The following is a 24,054-nucleotide window of genomic DNA, read 5'->3' on the forward strand; positions in this document are numbered from 1 at the left end:
CATGCGGCTCCGCTCCGTACACCTCGTACACACGCGGCTCAGCTCCGTACACCTCGCACACACGCGGCTCCGCTCCGTACACCTCGTACACACGCGGCTCCGCTCCGTACACCTCGTACACACGCGGCTCCGCTCCGTACACCTCGTACACACGCGGCTCCGCTCCGTACACCTCGTACACACACGGCTCCGCTCCGTACACCTCGTACACACACGGCTCCACACTCCATACGCCTCGTACACACGGCTCTGCTCCGGACACCTGGTACACACGCGGCTCCGCTCCGTACACCTCGTACACACGCGACTCCGCTCCGTACACCTCGTACACACGCGGCTCCGCTCCGTACACCTCGTACACACGCGGCTCCGCTCCATACACCCCGTACACACACGGCTCTGCTCCGTACACCTCGTACACACACGGCTCCGCTCCGTACACCTCGTACACATGCGGCTCCGCTCCGTACACCTCGTACACACGCGGCTCCGCTCCGTACACCTCGTACACACGCGACTCCGCTCCGTACACCCCGTACACACACGGCTCTGCTCCGTACACCTCGTACACACACGGCTCCGCTCCGTACACCTCGTACACATGCGGCTCCGCTCCGTACACCTCGTACACACGCGGCTCCGCTCCGTACACCTCGTACACACGCGGCTCCGCTCCGTACACCCCGTACACACACGGCTCTGCTCCGTACACCTCGTACACACACGGCTCCGCTCCGTACACCTCGTACACATGCGGCTCCGCTCCGTACACCTCGTACACACGCGGATCCGCTCCATACACCCCGTACAGACACGGCTCTGCTCCGTACACCTTGTACACACACGGCTCCGCTCCGTACACCTCGTACACATGCGGCTCCGCTCCGTACACCTCGTACACACGCGGCTCAGCTCCGTACACCTCGCACACACACGGCTCCGCTCCGTACACCTCGTACACACACGGCTCCGCTCCGTACACCTCGTACACACACGGCTCCACACTCCATACGCCTCGTACACACGGCTCTGCTCCGGACACCTGGTACACACGCGGCTCCGCTCCGTACACCTCGTACACACGCGACTCCGCTCCGTACACCTCGTACACACGCGGCTCCGCTCCGTACACCTCGTACACACGCGGCTCCGCTCCATACACCCCGTACACACACGGCTCTGCTCCGTACACCTCGTACACACACGGCTCCGCTCCGTACACCTCGTACACATGCGGCTCCGCTCCGTACACCTCGTACACATGCGGCTCCGCTCTGTACACCTCGTACACACGCGGCTCCGCTCCATACACCCCGTACACACACGGCTCTGCTCCATACACCCCGTACACACACGGCTCTGCTCCGTACACCTCGTACACATGCGGCTCCGCTCCGTACACCTCGTACACATGCGGCTCCGCTCTGTACACCTCGTACACACGCGACTCCGCTCCGTACACCTCGTACACACGCGGCTCCGCTCCGTACACCTCGTACACACGCGGCTCCGCTCCGTACACCCCGTACACACGCGGCTCTGCTCCGTACACCTCGTACACATGCGGCTCCGCTCCGTACACCTCGTACACATGCGGCTCCGCTCCGTACACCTCGTACACATGTGGCTCCGCTCCGTACACCTCGTACACACGCGGCTCCGCTCCGTACACCTCGTACACACGCGGCTCCGCTCCGTACACCCCGTACACACACGGCTCTGCTCCGTACACCTCGTACACACGCGGCTCCGCTCCGTACACCTCGTACACATGCGGCTCCGCTCCGTACACCTCGTACACATGCGGCTCAGCTCCGTACACCTTGCACACACACGGCTCTGCTCCGTACACCTCGTACACATGCGGCTCCGCTCCGTACACCTCGTACACACGCGACTCCGCTCCGTACACCTCGTACACACGCGGCTCCGCTCCGTACACCTCGTACACACGCGGCTCCGCTCCGTACACCCCGTACACACACGGCTCTGCTCCGTACACCTCGTACACACGCGGCTCCGCTCCGTACACCTCGTACACATGCGGCTCCGCTCCGTACACCTCGTACACATGCGGCTCAGCTCCGTACACCTTGCACACACACGGCTCCGCTCCGTACACCTCGTACACACGCGACTCCGCTCCGTACACCTCGTACACATGCGGCTCCGCTCCGTTCACCTCGTACACACGCGGCTCCGCTCCGTACACCTCGTACACACACGGCTCCGCTCCGTACACCTCGTACACACACGGCTCCGCTCCGTACACCTCGTACACACACGGCTCCGCTCCGTACACCTCGTACACACACGGCTCTTCTACATCCACCCTGTAAACCCCTCCTGACCCCACACAGAAACTTCCCCTCATCCAGCACCATGACAACCAGCACAGCAGAGTCCTGCATACACTGAGGCCCCTGATCATGTGACCCCTGACTCCTCCCCTCCTGTGACCTCATCCCAGGTCCTGTGCGCACAGAGCAGCCATATATGTGGAGTGCGGCTCTGCAGGTGGAGGTAGGTGCTGGAGATTCCCCATTACTGGGCACAGGGGGCAGTAACCCTTCCATTACTGGGCGCAGGGGGCAGTAACCCTTCCATTACTGGGCACAGGGGCAGTAACCCCTCCATTACTGGGCACGGGGCAGTAACCCCTCCATTACTGGGCACAGGGGGCAGTAACCCCTCCATTACTGGGCACAGGGGGCAGTAACCTCTCCATTACTGGGCACGGGGCAGTAACCCCTCCATTACTGGGCACAGGGGGCAGTAACCCCTCCATTACTGGGCACAGGGGGCGGTAACCTCTCCATTACTGGGCACAGGGGGCAGTAACCCTTCCATTACTGGGCGCAGGGGGCAGTAACCCCTCCATTACTGGGCGCAGGGGGCAGTAACCCCTCCATTACTGGGCACAGGGGGCAGTAACCCCTCCATTACTGGGCACAGGGGGCAGTAACCCCTCCATTACTGGGCACAGGGGGCAGTAACCCCTCCATTACTGGGCACAGGGGGCAGTAACCCCTCCACTACTGGGCACAGGGGGCAGTAACCCCTCCACTACTGGGCACAGGGGGCAGTAACCTCTCCATTACTGGGCACAGGGGGCGGTAACCTCTCCATTACTGGGCACAGGGGGCAGTAACCCCTCCATTACTGGGCACAGGGGGCGGTAACCCCTCCATTACTGGGCACAGGGGGCAGTAACCCCTCCATTACTGGGCACAGGGGGCGGTAACCCCTCCATTACTGGGCACAGGGGGCGGTAACCTCTCCATTACTGGGCACAGGGGGCGGTAACCCCTCCATTACTGGGCACAGGGGGCGGTAACCCCTCCATTACTGGGCACAGGGGGCAGTAACCCCTCCATTACTGGGGACAGGGGACAGTAACCCCTCCATTACTGGGGACAGGGGACAGTAACCCCTCCATTACTGGGGACAGGGGGCAGTAACTCCTCCATTACTGGGCACAGGGGACAGTAACCCCTCCATTACTGGGCACGGGGCAGTAACCCCTCCATTACTGGGCACAGGGAGCAGTAACCCCTCCATTACTGGGCACAGGGAGCAGTAACCCCTCCATTACTGGGCACAGGGAGCAGTAACCCCTCCATTACTGGGCACAGGGGACAGTAACCCCTCCATTACTGAGCACAGGGGGCAGTAACCCCTTCTGTACAGTGGCTGTTGTGTGTCCCTTTTAGCGCTGTGACCTTTCCATTTCCCACCTGTATCTTTGAGGGTAGGTGCACACGATCAGTAAACGCTGCGGGTCGGATGCTGTGTACTTCTGCATTGTTCAATCTTCAGCGTCCATCTGTGACAGCTTTGTCGTTGATATTTCAAGAAATCCCATGCCCGCTATGTGTGCACCGATGCCAGTGGATCACCTGCGGAGACGGACAGGCGGTGCCTCTCTCCAGACTGCAGCATGTCAATCTCCGCAAAATAAATGTCACCTGTACAGTATATTGGATGCGATGAATCCACACGGGTCAGTGATCACATGCGGAATCACTTGCATTCAATAGCCGGCAGTGGACAAGTGCTGCGTCCAAATCGCTGCCAATTCTTGATCGTGTGCACATATCCTGTAGATTTTATTTATTACTGGCCGAGTTATATTTTGTACCATTTTTGGGTTCATATAAAAACGGGAAAAAAATGGTAAAATACACCGTGTGCAGAATTATTAGGCAAATTGTATTTGAGAGGATTCTTTTTATTATTGAATAACAACTATGTTCTCAATCAACCCTAAAGACTAATAGATATCAAAGCTTAATATTTTTGGAAGTTGGAGTGGGTTTTTTTTTTTAGATTTGGCTATCTTAGAAGGATATCTGTTTGTGCAGGTAACAATTACTGTGCAGAATTATTAGGCAACGTAATAAAAACCAAATAGATACCCATCTCACTTGTTTATTTTCACCTGGTAAACCAATATAACAACACAAAATGTAGAAATAAACATTTCTGACATTCAAAAACAAAAAAAAAATCAGTGACCAATATAGCCACCTTTCTTTACGGTAATACTCAAAAGCCTTCCATCCATAGATTCTGTCAGTTGCTTGATCTGTTTACGATCGACATTGCGTGCCGCAGCCACCACAGCCTCCCAGACACTGTTCCGAGAGGTGTACTGTTTTCCCTCCCTGTAGATCTCACATTTTATGAGGGACCACAGGTTCTCTATGAGGTTCAGATCAGGTGAACAAGGGGGCCATGTCATTATTTTTTCTTCTTTTAGACCTTTACTGGCCAGCCACGCTGTGGAGTATTTGGCTGCATGTGATGGAGCATTGTCCTGCATGAAAATCATGTTTTTCTTGAACGATACCGACTTCTTCCTGTACCACTGCTTGAAGAAGGCGTCTTCCAGAAACTGCCAGTGGGTCTGGGAGTTGAGCTTCACTCCATCCTCAACCCGAAAAGGTCCCACAAGTTCATCTTTGATGTACCAGCCCATACCAGTACCCCACCTCCACCTTGCTGGTGTCTGAGTCGGAGTGGAGCTCTCTGCCCTTTACTGATACAGCCTCGGGCCCATGGATCTGGCCAATCAAGAGTCACTCTCATTTCATCAGTCCATAAAACCTTAGAAAAATCAGTCTTAAGATATTTCTTGGCCCAGTCTTGACGTTTTATCTTATGTTTCTTGTTGAAAGGTGGTCGTTTTCCAACCTTCCTTACCTTGGCCATGTCCCTGAGTATGGCACACCTTGTGCTTTTTGATACTCCAGTAACGTTGCAGCTCTGAAATATGGCAAAACTGGTGGCAAATGGCATCTTGGCAGCTTCACGCTTGATTTTCCTCAATTCATGGGCAGTTATTTTGCGCCTTTTTTTATCAACACGCTTCTTGCGACCCTGTTGGCTATTTGTCATGAAACGCTTGATTGTTCGGTGATCACGCTTCAAAAGTTTGGCAATTACAAGACTGCTGCATCCCTCTGCAAGACATGTCACAATTTTTGGCTTTTCGGAGTCCGTCAAATCTCCCTTCTGACCCATTTTGCCAAAGGAAAGGAAGTAACCTAATAATTAAGCACACCTTATATAGGGTGTTGATGTAATTAGACCACACCCCTCCTCATTACAGAGATCCAAATCACCTGATTTACATAATTGGCAGTTGGCTTTCAAGCCTATACAGCTTGGAGTAGGAGAACATGTATAAAAAGGATGATGTGATCAAAATACTAATTTGCCTAATAATTCTGCACACAGTGTATACCCCACAGTAGTAGTTCTTCTATTATTTCTGAGCAGTAAATGTACAATTACTGCAGGTTTTCACTACATTTCCTGGAAAGAAATATCACTTTTATGTTAATGTTTAATGTCCAAGAGCTGAAACTTTTATTATTTTCGTTTCTACACCCTGTGATTATATAGTGAGTTCCACAGAATCTAGTGTGCATCATGATGTAGTAAAAAGGGATTTTCTAGCAATCAAAAGATCATAAATCCAAAATCTCCATATTCTATCTCCTCATATGTTACCATTTATTATCTTCAGTAATTCTATTATTACACTGGATTCTTTGTGATGTTACATCATCATCTTCTTCCCATTCAGGTCTCTACAATATCGGATCCTCTCAGTGGAGATCTTCTATATAAGAGATTTCTCCCGATTAACCCATCCAGGATGGATAGAGACAGAGACAAGATGGCGGAGAGGATATTACACCTCACCCTAGAGATCCTCTTCCGGCTTACTGGAGAGGTGAGAGATTCTGATGACGTCACATTACATCATTCTTATCTATGGGAATAACAGATGGACAGAACTGGAGAGGTGAGGACTCTGGAAATGTCTGTAGTGAGATTTATTAATGTGTCTCTCCATAACCAGGATTACACAGTAGTGAAGAAGACCTCTAGTGAGCTCTGTCAGGCCCCTGTGTCTGAGGGGTGGGCAATACCCCTGAGCCTAATCACGGGGCCTCCACCTCACCCTCTGATACATGAGGACATCAATGACCAGAAGATCCTAGAACTCACTTACAAGATGATTGAGCTGCTGACTGGAGAGGTGACACTGCTGGGAATGCTGGGACATTATACAGTAATGCTATGAAGGGATCGGGGGATGACGGTATCATTGTATGTGTCAGGTTCCTATAAGGTGTCAGGATGTCACCGTCTATTTCTCCATGGAGGAGTGGGAGTATTTAGAAGGACACAAAGATCTGTACATGGACGTCATGATGGAGGTTCCCCAGCCCCTCACATCACCAGGTAATAGGGCTAAATACACACGGCCTATAATTATCTGTGTGTAAAGTATGAAGTCAGTCCCTCTTTGTGTTTCCACCAGTTCTATCCAGTAAGAGGACAACACCAGAGAGATTTCCCCATCCTCTTCTTCCACAGGACTGTAAACAAGAAAATCCCAATGTTCCTCAGGATAATCAGGTAAATGGAGAGAAAGTGTCATGAGATCTTTCCTGTGATGTGTAGATGGCTGTGAAGGTCTTGTATTCAGTATTGTTTCCACCAGTATTGTGTTCTATACTCATGCAGTGAGAACGGTGGAGATGGCAGGATTAGAGCTGATCACAGATGTGACTTCTCCATCTGTCTGTGACTTTTACAATATTTGTTTCAGGGTAAAGATCTGACATATGTGAGAGGTGATGTGCTGGGTAAAGAGGAGATTCCTACATATGACTACCCAGGTGAGTGGTAACTACAAATTATAGACAAGTAACAGATTCTTCTCGTATACTGACTGTCAGGGTTTCATTGGCTTTACCATGTGGGCATCATTCTGCCACTGCCCCCATTACTTTGGACATTGAAAGCTCTTCTCTTGGAGTGAGAGCTAATTTGAGTACAGCTTACAGCCTGGAGGATCCAGCCTACTCTCTGGAATTAGAAGATGCTGACCCTTAGCTGTCAAGATCGCTAATTTGCAAATTCAAATGACAGCATATGTAATGCTAGTTGACAATCTAGGAAATCATTAGAAGTATAATTTTACCTACATTGTTGATCTATAAGAGAAAGTGGGGAGTAATGATGGTGTTGCTTTCCAAGAATCCTGGCTGGAAATGGATGAACCCAAATGGTAAAATTCAGGGTCCGCACCAGACACCTAATGTCTATACACAAACTTTTCCCAGAAGTCTGTGTTACTGTTCTGGTATGGCAACCGAACAAAGTTTATTGACCCATTCAGCAAACTTTTCATATGTGGGCACTTCTGGCCCCATCATAGCATTGGCTGTGATGGGCTGGTGCGCTGGGTTAAAGAAAAGAAAAAGATGTGGGGTCTCCCCTATTCTTGATAACAAGCGCAAGTAAAGCTGACAGCTGCTGCCCGCAGGTGTCAGCTTTATCTTGGCTGGTTATCAAAAATAGAGGGGTCCTTATGCCATTTAAATAAATAATTTAAAAAAATGGCGTGAGGTTCCCCACATTTTTGGTAATCAGCCAAGCTGAAGCAGAAAGTTGGGGGCTGGTATTCTCAGGCTGAAAAGGCCAATGAATATTGGACCCCTAGCCTAAAAATAGCAGCCAGCAGCTGCCCCAGAAAAAGGTGCATCCATTGAATGGGGCAATTATTGTGCTTTACCCAGTTCTTCCCACTTTCCCTGGTGTGTTGGCAAGCAGGGAAATATTTAGGGGTTGATGTCAGCTTTGCAATGTCAGCTAACATCAAGCCCAGGGGTTAGTAATGGAAAGGCTTCTACAACATGACCCTATTACTAACTCCGTAGTGAAAATAAATAAAGACACACAGAAGAAGTCATTTAACTGAATAAAACACTCCCGACAAATCCCCTCTATTTCCCATTTACTAAACTAAAAATCAAAATAATTCTCACCTGTCTGTCAATAACCCATAATGCTGATGTCCCACATCAAGCACCAACTCTGCTACTTCTGGTTGCATTGCTCAGCTGTGACATCAGTAATGTTGCTGCTCAGCGCAGCAGCCAGCTCACAGTGAGCTGAGCATGAGTGTGGCACTCCCAGGAGTATGGTCGCCACAGTGGCATTATCTTCCTCCTAATAATAATAACCATAATGGTTGAATTCCCTGCAGTAAATAAATAAACAGCATAATGCATGAAAATATTACTTAGTTAATATGATTTCTGATCAAAAAAATGCAAAAGCCATCCCACCACTTCACGGTGATCGTAGTTGGAACAGTTTGAACAAATGTTACCATTTGTCAAGTGGTATGCATGTGGATAAGGGCTGAGAAGGACTGGACCCAACTAGTGGACCACCGTGAAGTGGTGGGATGGCTTTTGCATATTTTTTTTTTTTATCAAAAAACATGTTAACTAAGTACTGTATATTATTTCCTGCAGGGTATTAAATCATTATGTTTCTGTCTCTGGTTTTTCTGTGTGGCCTGCTTAAACTTTGAACTGGGCATTATATTGATGTGGTTTCCCATGTCTGTGTGCCCACTTGCAATATGCGCTCCTGAAGGATGATGATGGAACTTGATATTTAGATTCAAGGATGATTTTTATTTTTAATTCAAAATAGAATACAACCTGGTTTCGACTGCTAAGAGTCTTCCTCAGGTATAATGTCAAGAATATACCAGAGGAAGACTCTTAGCAGTTGAAACCGGTTGTATTCTATTTTGAATTAAAAATAAAAATCATCCTTGAATCTAAATATCAAGTTCCATCATCATCCTTCAGGAGCGCATATTGCTGGGAAAAACATTCACCAAGTGTTATAGCCCATGAAAGCACTGTCCAGATCTTTGCAGCAAACAGAATGGAAAGAGGAATGGAGTGATCCAGGGATTGGATCTACATGCAGTATCTCAAGACACCAAATAGGTGAGTGTATTCACACTGAGTATATACCTTTGATAACTAACTACTACACGTAGAAGCTTGCGCTTCCCATTTTTCTCCCTATAATCCCCACTTGTTAAAAAACTATGGTTTATTTTCTCCATAAACCATAGAAACGTGAACAACAGGCAAACAGTCTTACATCAGCCGACGAATCCTCAGTGTCCACAGTAGAGCTTCGCTCTCTCAGGCCTGTGGGCACACAGACTGTGCCATGTCCAGCACGCAGGCTCTATAGCCTAAACATAGTCATTCACTAACCCCGGTGAGTATCACTCACGATTATCAGGGAAGCTGCTGAACTGGGATCACTGTCCCGGACAACGCCTTGCTCACCAGGCCGCATAACGGTTCCAGATTCACAGCCGGGCGGTAGCTTCCCCAGCAGAGCCGTCACTGACTCTGCCAGTCCATGGTCTCACCTCGTGCTCTTCAGGAAGTCCGTCCCCTCCTGGGACCTTCCAACACGTAGACCTTTCAGGACCTTAGCACTCAGACCACTCAGGCCTATACCTCCGGAGTGTATTTCACAGATCTCCTCCCTCTGGCTTAGGCTAGCCAGCATTCTTCTCATGTGCCAAACCACCTCCATTACATAGCTCGTAACCACACCCACAGGTGAGTTATGGATAACATGGGCTGGTCACATGGTCATGACCTCACTGCAGGTCCTCAAACACACAGCCACACACACTGGCTTCATCTTGGGCGTTCAGACACACCCCCTTGGGTGGGTTTATAGGTGACTGAACTCACCCATCTCTCCAAGTCACCTGGAAGCCTCCCAATGTTTAGCAAAAACCCTCAGCAGTAAATCTGCTGAGCAAAACACTCCCAGGCTTCCATCACAGGGCCACCCTCCCCTGTGATACATATCGGACATTTACAACCATGCCGGTCATGTTTCCCCATTACAATAAAGGAAATGACTGCATTAATGTCTTGGGGAACCCATACAGCGCCCCCTAGCTGTAATAGGGGTCAATTTCTTACACCATGTATAGAAAATGCTAGTTCTAGAAATTATCTTGTTCTTAAATGGCGCCTTTGTTTGTTTTTTTGAGGGTGGAAATTCCACTTCCTGAGATGTGACATTGGCAGAGCAGTTCCTTCTCTTTCTTCTATCGATTAGGCTTCACTATCGTCATCCTGTTGATTGACGGCTCCCCATTGCCTAACTTAATGCAGACATGCTGAGTTAGTACAATCTACATTGCATGAGCAGTGTAGTGAGATAAATCTGCTAATGACACTGATACCCAAGTTAAACGCTGGAAACAAGGGACCCTTTCAGATCATGCAATGTAAATCACACTAACTCAGTGCGTCTGCTCTGAGTTAGATATCAGTGTGTCAACATGGCATCGGCAGAAGAGAAGGAACTGATCTGTCGATGCGATATCACAGGAAATATGAGGCTTGCCGCCAGGAGCAATTTTGTGACCATTCAGCTAGAAGAGATCGGCGCAGGTCGACCTGCCGAAAAGTGCTTAGACCCACAGAAGAAAAATAAAGTATATGTTACCCCTTTTAACAATAATTATCCTTCAAATAAAAATAGTATAATAATTAGATCCTTGGTAGGACAATCCAACTTGACTCTCAAAGTAACTAAATAAACAAAAAAGTAATGAAATAACAAACCGTTGTTCGGTTTCTCTGCAACAGATGTGATAACCGGTTCCCAAAATTCCCTAATTTCTCGGCAGTCCCAATACATATGAGATAGATCTGCCGCCTCTGAGTCCCACCTGGGACATTTAGAATATTTAATATATCCGATCTTCTACATAAAAGCCGGGGACCGTGCAGCCTGTGAATAACCATAAATTGGAACATTCCCTCATGTGACGTAGAGAAGAACATTAGCAGAATTTACAATTATTTCCCATTGTGTAAAATAATTTCAAGATCTGATTCCAGAATTTATTCTCTTCTGACAGTCGATTCACCGAATGTTTTATAGGGAACTAATTCTGCCTTTACAGATTTCACTTGATAACAAATAATCAATGAAGGATATGTTCCCAGAAACGAAAAACTGGAGTGAAGACTGAATAGAACGTCTTATCTGCAAATACGGAAAGAAATCTCAGACCTCTAATCCTACTTTTATATCAATGTGAGGTGATGAGGGTGCTGAAGTAGGCTTATTTGGAGATGTCAAGGGCATCGTTATATATTTTGAGCATGAACTTTTAATATATGAAGTGTTTTGTCGAAAGCGATTTTCTTTCTTCAGTCGTTCTGCACACCTTGTGCGCCACAAGACGTAAAGCGTATTTTCAGCTTCTGCCAGGGTTGCTGTCATCTGCTTGAAGTGGGGGGTGACAGTTTCATCATGAGCTCTGTCCAGTCTATTTTTGCAATTTATCAAAGCTAAGTCAGGACAGGAGACAGAGGACATTAAGGCCGATGATGACAGTAAATTTTTCAGAAGTTGCTGGGTATCGATGGCATTAAATTTCTGTATGTGTGATGTGTAGGAGTATCCTGAGTGGGATGACATTTTGACAGAGAATGAAAGAAAGTTGTGGTCAAAGAGCAGGAGAGTGGTGTAACTAGTAAGATGGGCCTTAGTGCAATACTTGGATCTTGGACCCACCTGTATGTCAGATGTATGGGCTCTTTCAGAGTGCTAGATCATATAAAGACATTCATGTTCGCCCTCATATAAAAATGCCCCTCCTTCTGGCTCGCTCTTTTAATACTCTCATTCTGCTATAATGTCCCAATTCTAATATATATCCCCCATGCTGGGCCTCTTAAGTTCTTCTACAGCATACATTGAGTGGAAGCTAAACAACTCTACTCCCCTTCCCCAACCCCCACATCTCGCGGCTTCCATTTCTGTAGCCAGCAGCTGGCTTTGGCGTGCTAATGCAGGCAGCGCATGACGACCCTGCCATGCTCTGCGCATAACTGACAGGCCAATGTCTGCTGCCGGTCTCTGGCTGACAGTGTGTATTTTAGCGCAGGAACACAACACAATCCAAGTGAAATTGGACCCACTCATGGTCGCACCCTCTGTATTCCTGTCTTCATGTGTAGGAGAGTTAGTAAACTGTGAATGGTCTAAAGAGCATGTTAGAGATAAAAAAAAAATGAGTGGATGGGGGAGTGGATTATCAGTAGAGTTGTTAAAGCCCCCCTTGATGAGAGTGGGAATGTCACAGGATAGAAACTGCAGAAACTAGATTGTGATCCATGAAGCGGCGAGGTTGGGTCGAAGGGTGGTACACAACTGCCACTTGCAAGAAAAAAGTGCGGAAATGTCTGATGGTGTTGATTTTAATAGAGGTGAATATAAGGTTACTGAGGGGATGATCTAAAATGTAAATTTTGTTGAAAGAAGCCAACCCTTCCACCTCATTGTCAGGTTTAGAGGTATGAGAAAAAAATAGCCCACAGTATAAGAGAGCAGCAGCGTAGGTGGTGTCCAACTAATAGATCCAAGATTCAGTCAGAAAGCCAGATCATTAAGAGGCTTTGAAAGGAAGAAGTCATGAATGCAGGGGAATTTGTTACACAATGACCAGGAGTTCCAGGGAGCACAGTTAAAGGAGATAATGGCATATTTTGAATAATAATGAGATTTGTTATTTGGGGGAGCGTTTCCTGAGTTGTATGGTGGTAATGAAATGATTTTAGTGCCTTAGGAAAGTAAGAGAATGTTAGGTGCACATGGGAGAGGGGAAGAGAAAAGGACTGATGAGGATGGAATGCACAGAATGTTTGAAAAGACATGTAGTTTTGAAAGAAAGCAACAGCTAAAACATAGATGAAGCCAATAGATAAGCTACATTTTTCAGTGAATGGGAAACATGTTTGAATAATTTGCATAGCTTGACTGTCATCTGCCTTGTGTACCTGCTTTGTTTAACTGCTGTGCACTTCAAATAAAATATGGGATTTGTGCAGAATTTGTGCAAGTGGCTCTCATCCCTCAGGAGAAGGCAATATTCTGCAAAGATAAACTAACAAACTTGCTGGACATCTTGAACCATACAACTTTGAGGTGAGTTAGATAACCTTACAGGATTTGTGGACAGACACAATAACATACATATGCCATTATGTAAATCTTGCAAAGTTAGAAGAGATGATCCAGGATTTACAAGGGTTAACAGCAGAGAGAATGAATCGATATCTGTATGAAGAGAAAAGAGATGAGCGCTGGATCTATGCCATATTCAAATTTGGTGTACAAATATGGCTCTGAAACAAATTCTGCACTCATGCTCCCTTCAAGGGACTTAAATATTGAATCTGAGAGGAAAAAAAAAGATCAAAAAGATTGGTTCATTACATCTTCTCTTGCAGATCAACTATGGTGCAAGAACTGCAGTAGAAAACATGATAAAGTGACTCCAGTTCCCTCATAGAAGTCATAGGCATGGAGAATATTTTGACCACACAGACACTTTCTGGAAAATAACAGACAGTAGATGCTGCAGAGAGAAAATTGAAAATAATGCTATCTTAGCACTCAATGCATAGTGCCCTGCTTGCGGTTCTGGACACATGCACATCATACATTTTTAAGTGGGTTCTCCAGGTACAGCAATGCCAAACATAGGGACGCTAACAGTGTTTGGTCATATGGCAATGTTCAGAAGCATGGGGGACATTTGTCTTTGGGAGCTTTAATTTTGCTAAATTGGTCGTTGAGCAAACCCTGTAGTTTTCCATTGAAGAATGATGGATGTGAGTGGAGCCTCGTTTTTGAAGGACGACTGACTAACAATTTTTATTTGTATCATGTTGGCCTACATAAAATTTTTTTGTGACTTTTTATTCCAACATTTGTTAGGCAGTTTGTCCCAATAAAGTCGAACATCATGCTCAAACTGTTTTTGACTTAGTAAATAATTACATTTTGTTACATAAATTGCAACATCTATGGACATTTTATCTAGACATGTATAAATATGATTAAGGACATTTTAGTAAAAAATAACTTTTTATTCTTGGCAGATGACTGGACTAGGAGATCAGAGGGACATGTGACATCTTCAGTTTTTACATCGGATGACATTGATATCACACAAGATGAAATTGGAGTGAATGCCATTATTCCAGATATTCCATCACTACTTCACAGCAAAGATCTATCATCTGATCCTTTTAAACATATCCAATCTTCTGATGCATCAAAGACTATTGGGAAAAGTGAAAGCCATAAGAGAAGCATTAAAAATGAAATTGCTCATAAAGAAAAGAAACCATTTTCAAATTCAAAGTTTGGAAAATGTTTTTCCCTTAAAAGGTTTTTTGTTAAACATCAAACAATTCACACAGAGGAGAAACGATATTCTTGTTCAGACTGTTTGAAAAATTGTAACCAGAAATCACACCTTGTTACACACCAGAGAACTCACACAGGGGAGAAGCCATTTTCATGTTCAGATTGTGATAAATGTTTTGGAGATAAATCAAATCTTGTTAGACATCAGAGAATACACTCGGGGGAGAAGCCATATTCATGTTTAGAATGTGGGAAGTGTTTTAGAGATAAATCAAGTCTTATTACACACCAGAGAACTCACACAGGGGAGAAGCCTTTTTCATGTTCAGAATGTGGGAAACATTTTAGCCAGAAGTCACATCTTGTTATGCACCAGGGAACCCACACAGGGAAGAAAACCTTTTCATGTTCAGAATGTGGGAAACATTTTAACCAGAAATCCCATCTTGTTATACACCAGAGAATTCACACAGGGGAGAAGCCATTTTCATGTTCAGAATGTGGAAAATGTTTTGGAGATAAGTCATGTCTTGTTAGACACCAGAGAATTCATACAGGGGAGAAGCCATATTCATGTTCACAATGTGGGAAATGTTTTTTCCACAAATGGTATCTTCTTCAACATGAAAAATCTCACACAGGGAGAAGCCATTGTGATACCTAAAAGGTAAGAAATGTTTTTCTTAAGTCACATTTTGTTAATTATCAAGATAAGAAAAAACTCATGCTGGGAGAAAACATATTTTGACAAATCGTACAAGAAAACAAAATGAGACAGCCAAAGTAATGACGAATAAGTAAATAAGAAAGGGATAGTAATTTAAAAATATATGCAGTTTCTGATGGACATCTGTTACGTAAAAAGCAATATTCCAAGTGCATGTAATGTTTCAGATTGTTATATACTTATATAGTTACTACATGAAAAGGCCTGACCGTTTCGCTTTCCTTTTTTCTCTAACTCCCTGTTTGTGATCTGCCATTCATTACAGTTTCTTATAATTGACAATCTGTGTGTGAACAACGTCTTTATCTTATCTGTAGTTCAATAATAAATTCATCTTGCAACTTACCATTTACATATACGATCTATTCCTTCTTTGTAGGAACATCTGATGTGATCCATTTTCTATAAATCACTTTCCATTCTTAGTGTAGTAGTTTCTTTCACCTTCATTGAAAGTATGAACATGGGACTTCTATTCAATACAAAGAAGACAAAGATATGGACTACTGCCAGGTACGGCTAGGACTCATTTGAGATGGACAGTGACTAACTGGAAGTAGTAAAGGACTTCAATCTACTTGGATCAATGATCACTCAAGATGCAGCGACAACATCAGAAGTCAGTAGGAGAATAATAGCTGTGGGCAAATCATCAAGGAAGTCACTGGACAAGGTCTTCAAATTGAGGAACATTTCACTGGCGACAAAGACACGACTAGTACATAGTCTAGTCTTTTCTATGGTAACGTATGGATGTGAAACCTGGACGATAAAGAAACAAGACAAAAGCAGAATAGCCTTCGAAATGTGATGCTGGAGAAGGATGCTGTCAATACCATGGATGGCAAGAAGAACAAACAAATCAATTTTGGAACAAAATTAAGCCAGGCATATCACTTGAGGCAAGGATCACCAAGCTAAGATTTGCTTAATTTGGACACATCATACAAAGAGAGCAATCCCTAGAGAAGTAATGGGTGAAGGAAGGCTAGTTGTATATCAGGCACCAATAACCCAAAGTAAAACAGTATAAGCAGGAATGTCCAAAAATTGAAAAGATACTGTTTTGATATCATACTCAGAGATGAAAATAAAAGCAATTTAAATCAGGCAAAAAGGTAGGGAAATACCTTTTGTGACAGAGCACAATCACCATGTCATAATAAACAAGGTAAAGACTGACTCCCGAAAGACAGCAAAAAGTGAGCATGATAAACAAGGGTTACCTAAAGGCATAGTTAAACAGTGATACAGTTTGAATCAAGTGTTAAATACACTAAGAATACTGTGGAACATAAAGAGAAGGTATGATGTACTATGAATACCTTATCAAAGTGCAAAATATAAATTATTTATACAAACTACAAGGTATGCTCCTCACAATATGAAGCAAAGAGGGGTCCGTGACTGTCTCCATCGCTTTACTGCATGTTGTGGGTTGCATACCTTGTGCCTTTGGGTAACCCTTGTTTATCCTACTTAGTTTTTGCATGTACTTTTGCTGTTTTGGGAGTCAGTCTCTTTTACCTGTTTTAATATTCCATGGTGATTGTTCTATGTCACAAAAGATAGTCAACAACGTTTTTGTCTGCTTTGATATTAACCTATGTGTATGCTTTGGTATCAGGAAAGTATCTTTTCATTTTTAGGACATTACTACTTATATTGTTTTACTTGGGTTATTGGTGCCCGATATACACTTATCCTTCGCCTATTACATGCACTTTTTTGGTGTATGACACAAGACCCTGCATTATTTAATTTGCTGGTCCCATTGCCTTACTAAATCACTGGAGAAGGACAACATGCTCGAAGGAATAGAAGGAAGAAGTCCCTGGTGGACCTATCTAGGCTTGCACAAGATCGATCTTATAACAGATCGTTCATCAAGTCGCCATGGCTCGGGATTGTGCTGAAGGCTGTTAAATAAATGAGAACAGATTCCCTTCTCTATTCTCCATTACACATTTTTGGGCTTAAGGATACTTAATATTTAACCCCTTTACCCCCAAGGGTGGTTTGCACGTTAATGACCAGGCCAATGTTTACAATTCTGATCATTGTCCCTTTATGAGATAATAACTCTGGAACACTTCCATGGATCCTGGTGATTCTGACATTGTTTTCTCGTGATATATTGTACTTCATGTTAGTGCTAAAATTTCTTTGATATGACTTGCATTTATTTGTGAAGAAAAATGGAAATTTGGTGAAAATTTCGCAATTTTCCAACTTTTAATTTTCATGCCCTTATATCATAGAGATATGACACACAAAATACTTAAGTAACATTTCCCACATGTTTACTTTACATCAGCATAATTTTGGACCCAAATTTTTTATTTTGTTAGTAAGTTATAAGGGTTAAAAGTTAAACAGCGATTTCTCATTTTTACACCATGCTTTTTTTTTGGGACCACATCACATTTGAAGTCACTTTGAGGGGTCTATATGATAGAAAATACCCCAAAGTGACACCATTATAAAAACTGCACCCCTCAAGGTGCTCAAAACCACATTCAAGAAGCTTATTAACCCTTCAGGTGCTTCACAGAAATTTTTGGAATGTTTAAAAAGAAAAACTTCACAAAAAAATTAGTTCAGGTCCAATTTTTTTCAATTTTCCAAGGATAACAGGAGAAATTGGACCCCAAAAGCTATTGTGCAATTTGTCCTAAGTATGATGATACCCCATATGTGGGTGTAAACCACTGTTTGGGCGCATGGCAGAGCTTGGGAGGGAAGAAGCGCTGTTTGACTTTTCAATGCAAAATTGGCTGGAATTGAGATCGAACGCCATATTGCCTTTTGAGAGCCCCCGATGTGCCTAAACAGTGGAAACCCCCCCCACAAGTGACCCCATTTTAGAAACTAGACCCCCCAATGAACTTATCTAGATGTGTGGTGAGAACTTTGAACCCCCAAGTGCTTCATAGAAGTTTATAACGTTGAGCTACAAAAATAAAAAATATTTTTTTCCACAAAAATGATAAATTTTCACCCCCAATTTTTTATTTTCCCAAGGGTAGCAGAAGAAATTGGACTCCAAGATTTACTGTGCAATTTGTCCTGAGTATGCTGATACCCCATATGTGGGAGTAAACCACTGTTTTGGCGCATGGCAGAGCTTGGAAGGAAAGGAGCACAGTTTGACTTTTCAACGCAGAATTGGCTGGAATTGAGATAGAATCATAGAATCGTAGAGTTGGAAGGGACCTCCTGGGCCATCTGGTCCAACCCCCTGCTCAAAGCAGGATTCGCTAAATCATCCCAGTCAGATGTCTGTCCAGCCTCTGTTTGAAGACTTCCATTGAAGGAGAACTCACCACTTCTCGTGGCAGCCTGTTCCACTCATTGATCACTCTAACTGTCAAAAAGTTTTTTCTAATATCTAATCTGTGTCTCCTCCCATTCAGTTTCATCCCATTGCTTCTAGTCTTTCCTTGTGCAAATGAGAATAAAGTTGATCCTTCTACAATGTGACAGCCCTTTAGATATTTGTAGACAGCTATTAAGTCTCCTCTCAGTCTTCTCTTTTGCAAACTAAACATTCCCAAATCCTGCAACCTTTCCTCATAAGACAGGGTTTGCAGACCGGTCACCATTCTGGTCGCTCTTTTCTGAACTTGCTCCAGTTTGTTGATGTCTTTTTTAAAATGTGGTGCCCAAAACTGGACACAATATTCCAGATGAGGTCTGACCAAAGAGGAGTAGAGGGAAATAATGACTTCACGCGATCTAGACTGTATGCTTCTGTTAATACATCCTAGAATTGCATTTGCCTTTTTTGCTGCTGCATCACACTGTTGACTCATATTCAGTCTGTGATCTATTAGTATACCCAAGTCTTTTTCACATGTGCTGTCACTTAGCCCTATTCCTTCCATTCTATATATGCTTTTTCCATTTTTATTGCCCAGATGTAGTACTTTGCATTTCTCCCTGTTAAAAACCATTCTGTTAGTTGCTGCCCACTTCTCCAGTTTATTTAAATCTTTTTGAATCCTCTCTCTCTCTTCTCTAGTATTAGCTATCCCTCCTAGCTTTGTGTCATCAGCAAATTTAATCAGTTTACCCTCAATTCCTTCATCTAAATCGTTGATAAAGATGTTGAACAATACAGGGCCCAGGACAGAGCCCTGTGGTACCCCACTTGAGACATTCTTCCAACTGGATGTGCAGCCATTTACGACCACTCTTTGGGTCCGATCACTAAGCCAGTTATGAATCCACCTAACAGTTGCCTTGTCCATTCCATACTTAATCATTTTTTCAATAAGGATTGTATGAGAGACTTTGTCAAATGCTTTGCTGAAGTCAAGATATACTATATCTACAGCATTTCCTTGATCCAACCAATCAGTGATACCGTCATAGAAGGAAATTAAGTTAGTCTGACATGACTTATTAGTTACAAACCCATGCTGACTCTGTTTAATCACTTCATTCTTATCCAGGTATTGACATACATGTTGTTTAATAATTTGTTCAAAGATCTTTCCTGGTATAGAAGTCAGACTCACCGGCCTATAGTTACCTGGGTCCACCTTCTTCCCCTTTTTGAAGATAGGAACAACATTTGCTCTTCTCCAGTCTTCTGGCACTTCTCCTGTTCTCCAAGAATTTTCAAAGATTATAGAGAGGGGTTCAAAAATTTCTTCTGCTATCTCCTTCAGTACTCTGGGGTGTAATTCATCTGGACCTGGAGACTTGAATTCATTTAGGCTAGCTAAGTGTTTCCTCACTATCTTTCTGTTTATAGATATCCTGGATTCTTCTATTCCCTTAATAGGACAGTGAATAACAGTTGATGTTACATTTCCTTTCTGAGAGAAAACAGATGCAAAATAGGAATTTAAAAGTTCAGCCTTCTCAACATCCTGTCTTACCATTTCATCATTTTCATCCTGTAAAAATCCTATAGCATCTTTGACTTTTCTTTTACTTTTGACATATCCCCAAAATCCTTTATTATTGCTTTTGACATCTCTTGCAAGCCTCAATTCATTTTCAGCTTTAGATAATCTGATTTGTGCCCTGCAGGTTCTGCAGACAGCATTATATTCTTCTTTAGATATGCCTCCCTCTTTCCATTTTATAAACATTTTTTTCTTCCTTTTTAGCATGTGCTTAAGTTCTGTGTTCATCCATCCTGGTTTCCTTAACTGCTTCCTATTCTTCCCTCTTTTCGGAATTGTTAACAACTGTGCTTTGAGAATTTCATTTTTCAAGATTTCCCATCCTTCCTGGACATTTTTGTCTTTAAGGATATCCAGCCATTGGATCCCTCCAATTCTCTTTCTGAATCCCTTAAAATCTGCCTTTCTGAAATCTAACCTTGACGTCTGAGTCTTCACAGGTCTTCCGCCTCTAGTTATCCAAAATTCTAAAATAGCATGGTCGCTACCTCCTAGGGTCCCAGCCACTTTTACCTCCTCAACCATTTCCTCCCTGTTTATAAGGATTAGATCCAAGGTAGCAGTTCCCCTTGTTTTCTCCCTTACCTTTTGGAAGATAAAGTTGTCAGCAAGAGAGGATAAGAATTTCCTTGACCTGTTAGTTTTGCCTGAGAGAGATTCCCAACAAATGTCTGGATAGTTGAAATCTCCCATGACAACTATGTCATATTTTTTGGAGAACTTGGCCATTTGATGCATAAAGAGTTCATCCATAGCTTCAGTTTGCACAGGCGGCCTGTAGTAAATGCCTATAATGGTGTCCTTTCCATTGTTCTGTCCTTGTATTCTTACCCAAACAGTTTCCACAGAACTCCCAGTCTCTGAAGCTTCAATCTCTGTGCAGATATACGCGTTTCTAACATACAATGCGACACCCCCTCCTCGTTTATCAAGTCTGTTTCTTGCAAATAAGTTGTATCCTTCTAGTCTTGTATTCCAATCATGTGTATTGTCCCGCCAAGTTTCAGTGATTCCAATGACATCATATTTCTTTTCCTGTGTTAGTAGTTCCAATTCTCCTTGTTTGTTGCCCATGCTTTGTGCATTAGTATAGAAACATTTTAGTTTGTGATTGGTTTCTCTTTCTCCAATATTTTTATTAATTAGATTCTTAAAAATGATGTCATGTTTGGAGAGCCCCTGACATGCCTAAACAGTGGAAACCCCCCAATTCTAACTCTAACTCCAAACACATCCCTAACCCTAATCCCAACCATAACCCTAACACACCCCTAACCCTAACGGGCAAATGGAAATAAATACTTTTTTTAATTTTATTATTTTTCCCTAACTAAGGGGGTGATAACAGGGGGTTTTATTTACTATTTATGGCAGGTTTTTATGTTTGGCAGCTGTCATACGCTAAAAGACGCTTTTTATTGCAAAAAATAGTTTTTGCATCACCACATTTTGAGAGCTATAATATTTCCGTATTTTGACCCACTGAGTCATGTGAGGTCTTATTTTTGCGGGACGAGTTGACGTTTTATTGGTACCATTTCAGGCACATGTCATTTTTTGATCGCTTTTATTCCGATTTTTGGGAGGCAGAATGAACAAAAAGCAGCAATTCATGAATTTCTTTTTTGGGGGGCCTTTATACGATTCCGCATGTGGTAAAATTGATAAAGCGGTTTTATTCTTCGGGTCAGTACAATTAGAGCGATCCCTCATTTATCTTTTTTTATGTTTTGGCGCTTTTATACAATAAAAACAATTTTATATAAAAAAATTATTTTTGCATCGCTTTATTCTGCGAGCTATAACTTTTATTTTTTCTCTGACGCTGTATGGCAGCTGGTTTTTGGCGGGACAAGATGACGTTTTCATCGGTACCATGGATATTTATATCCGTATCTTTGATTGCGTGTGATTCCACTTTTTGTTCGGCGATATGATAAAGCATTGCTTTTTTTAAGCGGTTCACTAAAGGGGTTAACTAGTGGGACAGTTTTATAGGGCGGGTCGTTACAGACGCGGCGATACTAAATGTGTACTTTTATTGTTTTTATTTACATAAAGAAATGAATTTTTGGGGGAATTTTTTTCTTTATTTAGGAATTTTTTTTTCAAATTATTTTTACACGTTAATTTTTTTTTTTCAATACTTTTTTACTTTGTCCCAGGGTGGGACATCATTTTATTATATCAGATAGCTGATCTGACACTTTGCAGAGCACTGTGTCAGATCAGCGATCTGACAGGCAGTGCAGGAGGCTTCTCAGTGCCTGCTCTCAGCAGGCACTAAGAAGCCACCTCCCTGCAGGACCCTGTGGCCATCTTGGATCTGCGGGCCTGCAGGGAGGAGGCCCTCGGAACAACGTGATCAAATTGCATTGTTCTGAGGGTCTCAGGGAAGCACGCAGGGAGCACCCTCCCTGTGTGATGCTTCCCTATGCCCCCAGTACACTGTGATCATGTTTGATCGCAGTGTACCATGGGTTAATGTGCCGGGGGCGGTCCCTGACCACTCCTGGCACATAGTGCTGGGAGTCAGCTGTGATAATCAGCTGACAACCGGCCACGATCAGCTGCGTGAGCGCAGCTGATTGCGATGACGTGCTATCCTGTCCACGGTCATACGGGCCCGGGTACCGTGAACAGGATAGTACGTCAGATGTCAGAAAGAGGTTAAAGAAGTCTGCCCAAACTCGGCAAATCTGAACATCTATGGGTTCGTTCATCACTATATTTTTTTTAGTGTTGTGCAACCTGTGGAAAGCAGTAAAAACTGCATGTGTTTGTATCAAAGCTGCATTGCCTGTGTGAACGCTAATATATATATATATATATGCAACGACAGGGATTGACCATATCTATGCATTGTTGTTCTGATATTGTCATCATTGACTTCACTTGGGGATGTTTATTGGCGCCGTCTCTGTTTTTGTATTTTAGGACTTCACGAGGGAACTAATATTTACGGTATATACACATGCACTGTGCACGTTTGTCCTGTTTGTATTGCAATTACAGTGGCTTGTGAAAGTATTCACCCCCTTGGCATTTTTTCTGTTTTGCTACCTCACGACCTGGAATTCCACTTTTTTTTTTTTTTTTTGAGGGTTTACATCAGTTAATGTAGAGAACATGCCTACAACTGTGAACATTTGGTTTTCTTTTTATTATGAAGCAAACAACAAACTGAAGAAATAACTGAAAACTTCAGTGTGCATAACTATTCATGCTCCTAAAGTCAGTACTTTGTAGAGCCTCCTTTTGCAGCAACTACAGTTGCAAATCGCTTTGTATAAGTCTCTATGAGCTTCCCACTGGGATTTTTGCTCATTCTTCAAGGGAAAACTGCTTCAGCTTCTTCAAGTTAGGACACGGTCACACATGCAGTTTTTAGTCAGTATTTTACCTCTGTATTTGCAAGTCAAAACCAGGAGTGGGTGAATGCAGTGATGCATGTATTGCTATTATACATTTCCTTTGATTGTTCCACTTCTGGTTTTCGCTTACAAATTCTGACCTAATACTGAACGTGTGACCGTGGCCTTAAATGGTTTCCTCTCGTGAACAGCAAGCCTCAGGTCTTACCATAGATTCTCAGTTGGATTAAGGTCTGGGTGTTGACTAGGCCACTTCAAAATTTACTCGTTTCCCCTTAAACCACTGGAATGTTGCTTTAGCAGTATGCTTTGGGTCATTGAAACAGGTTTTGGTCAAGAATATTTTGCACCATCCATCTTCCCCTCGACTCAGACCATTTTCCCTGTCCCTGCTGCTGAAAAACATCCCCACAGCATGATGCTGCCACCACGT

At 43.7% G+C, this 24,054-nt stretch overlaps 1 pseudogene; it reads left to right on the forward strand.

Annotated features, from left to right (window-relative positions):
- Nucleotides 1–3,902: 3,902 nt before the first annotated feature.
- LOC141051132 (uncharacterized) overlaps nt 3,903–24,054 on the forward strand; it is a 71,842-nt pseudogene continuing 51,690 nt past the window's right edge.

Source organism: Dendrobates tinctorius, unplaced genomic scaffold, assembly GCF_039654945.1.
Source record: "Dendrobates tinctorius isolate UK_male_01 unplaced genomic scaffold, ASM3965494v1 ptg000155l, whole genome shotgun sequence".
Lineage (NCBI taxonomy): Eukaryota > Metazoa > Chordata > Amphibia > Anura > Dendrobatidae > Dendrobates > Dendrobates tinctorius.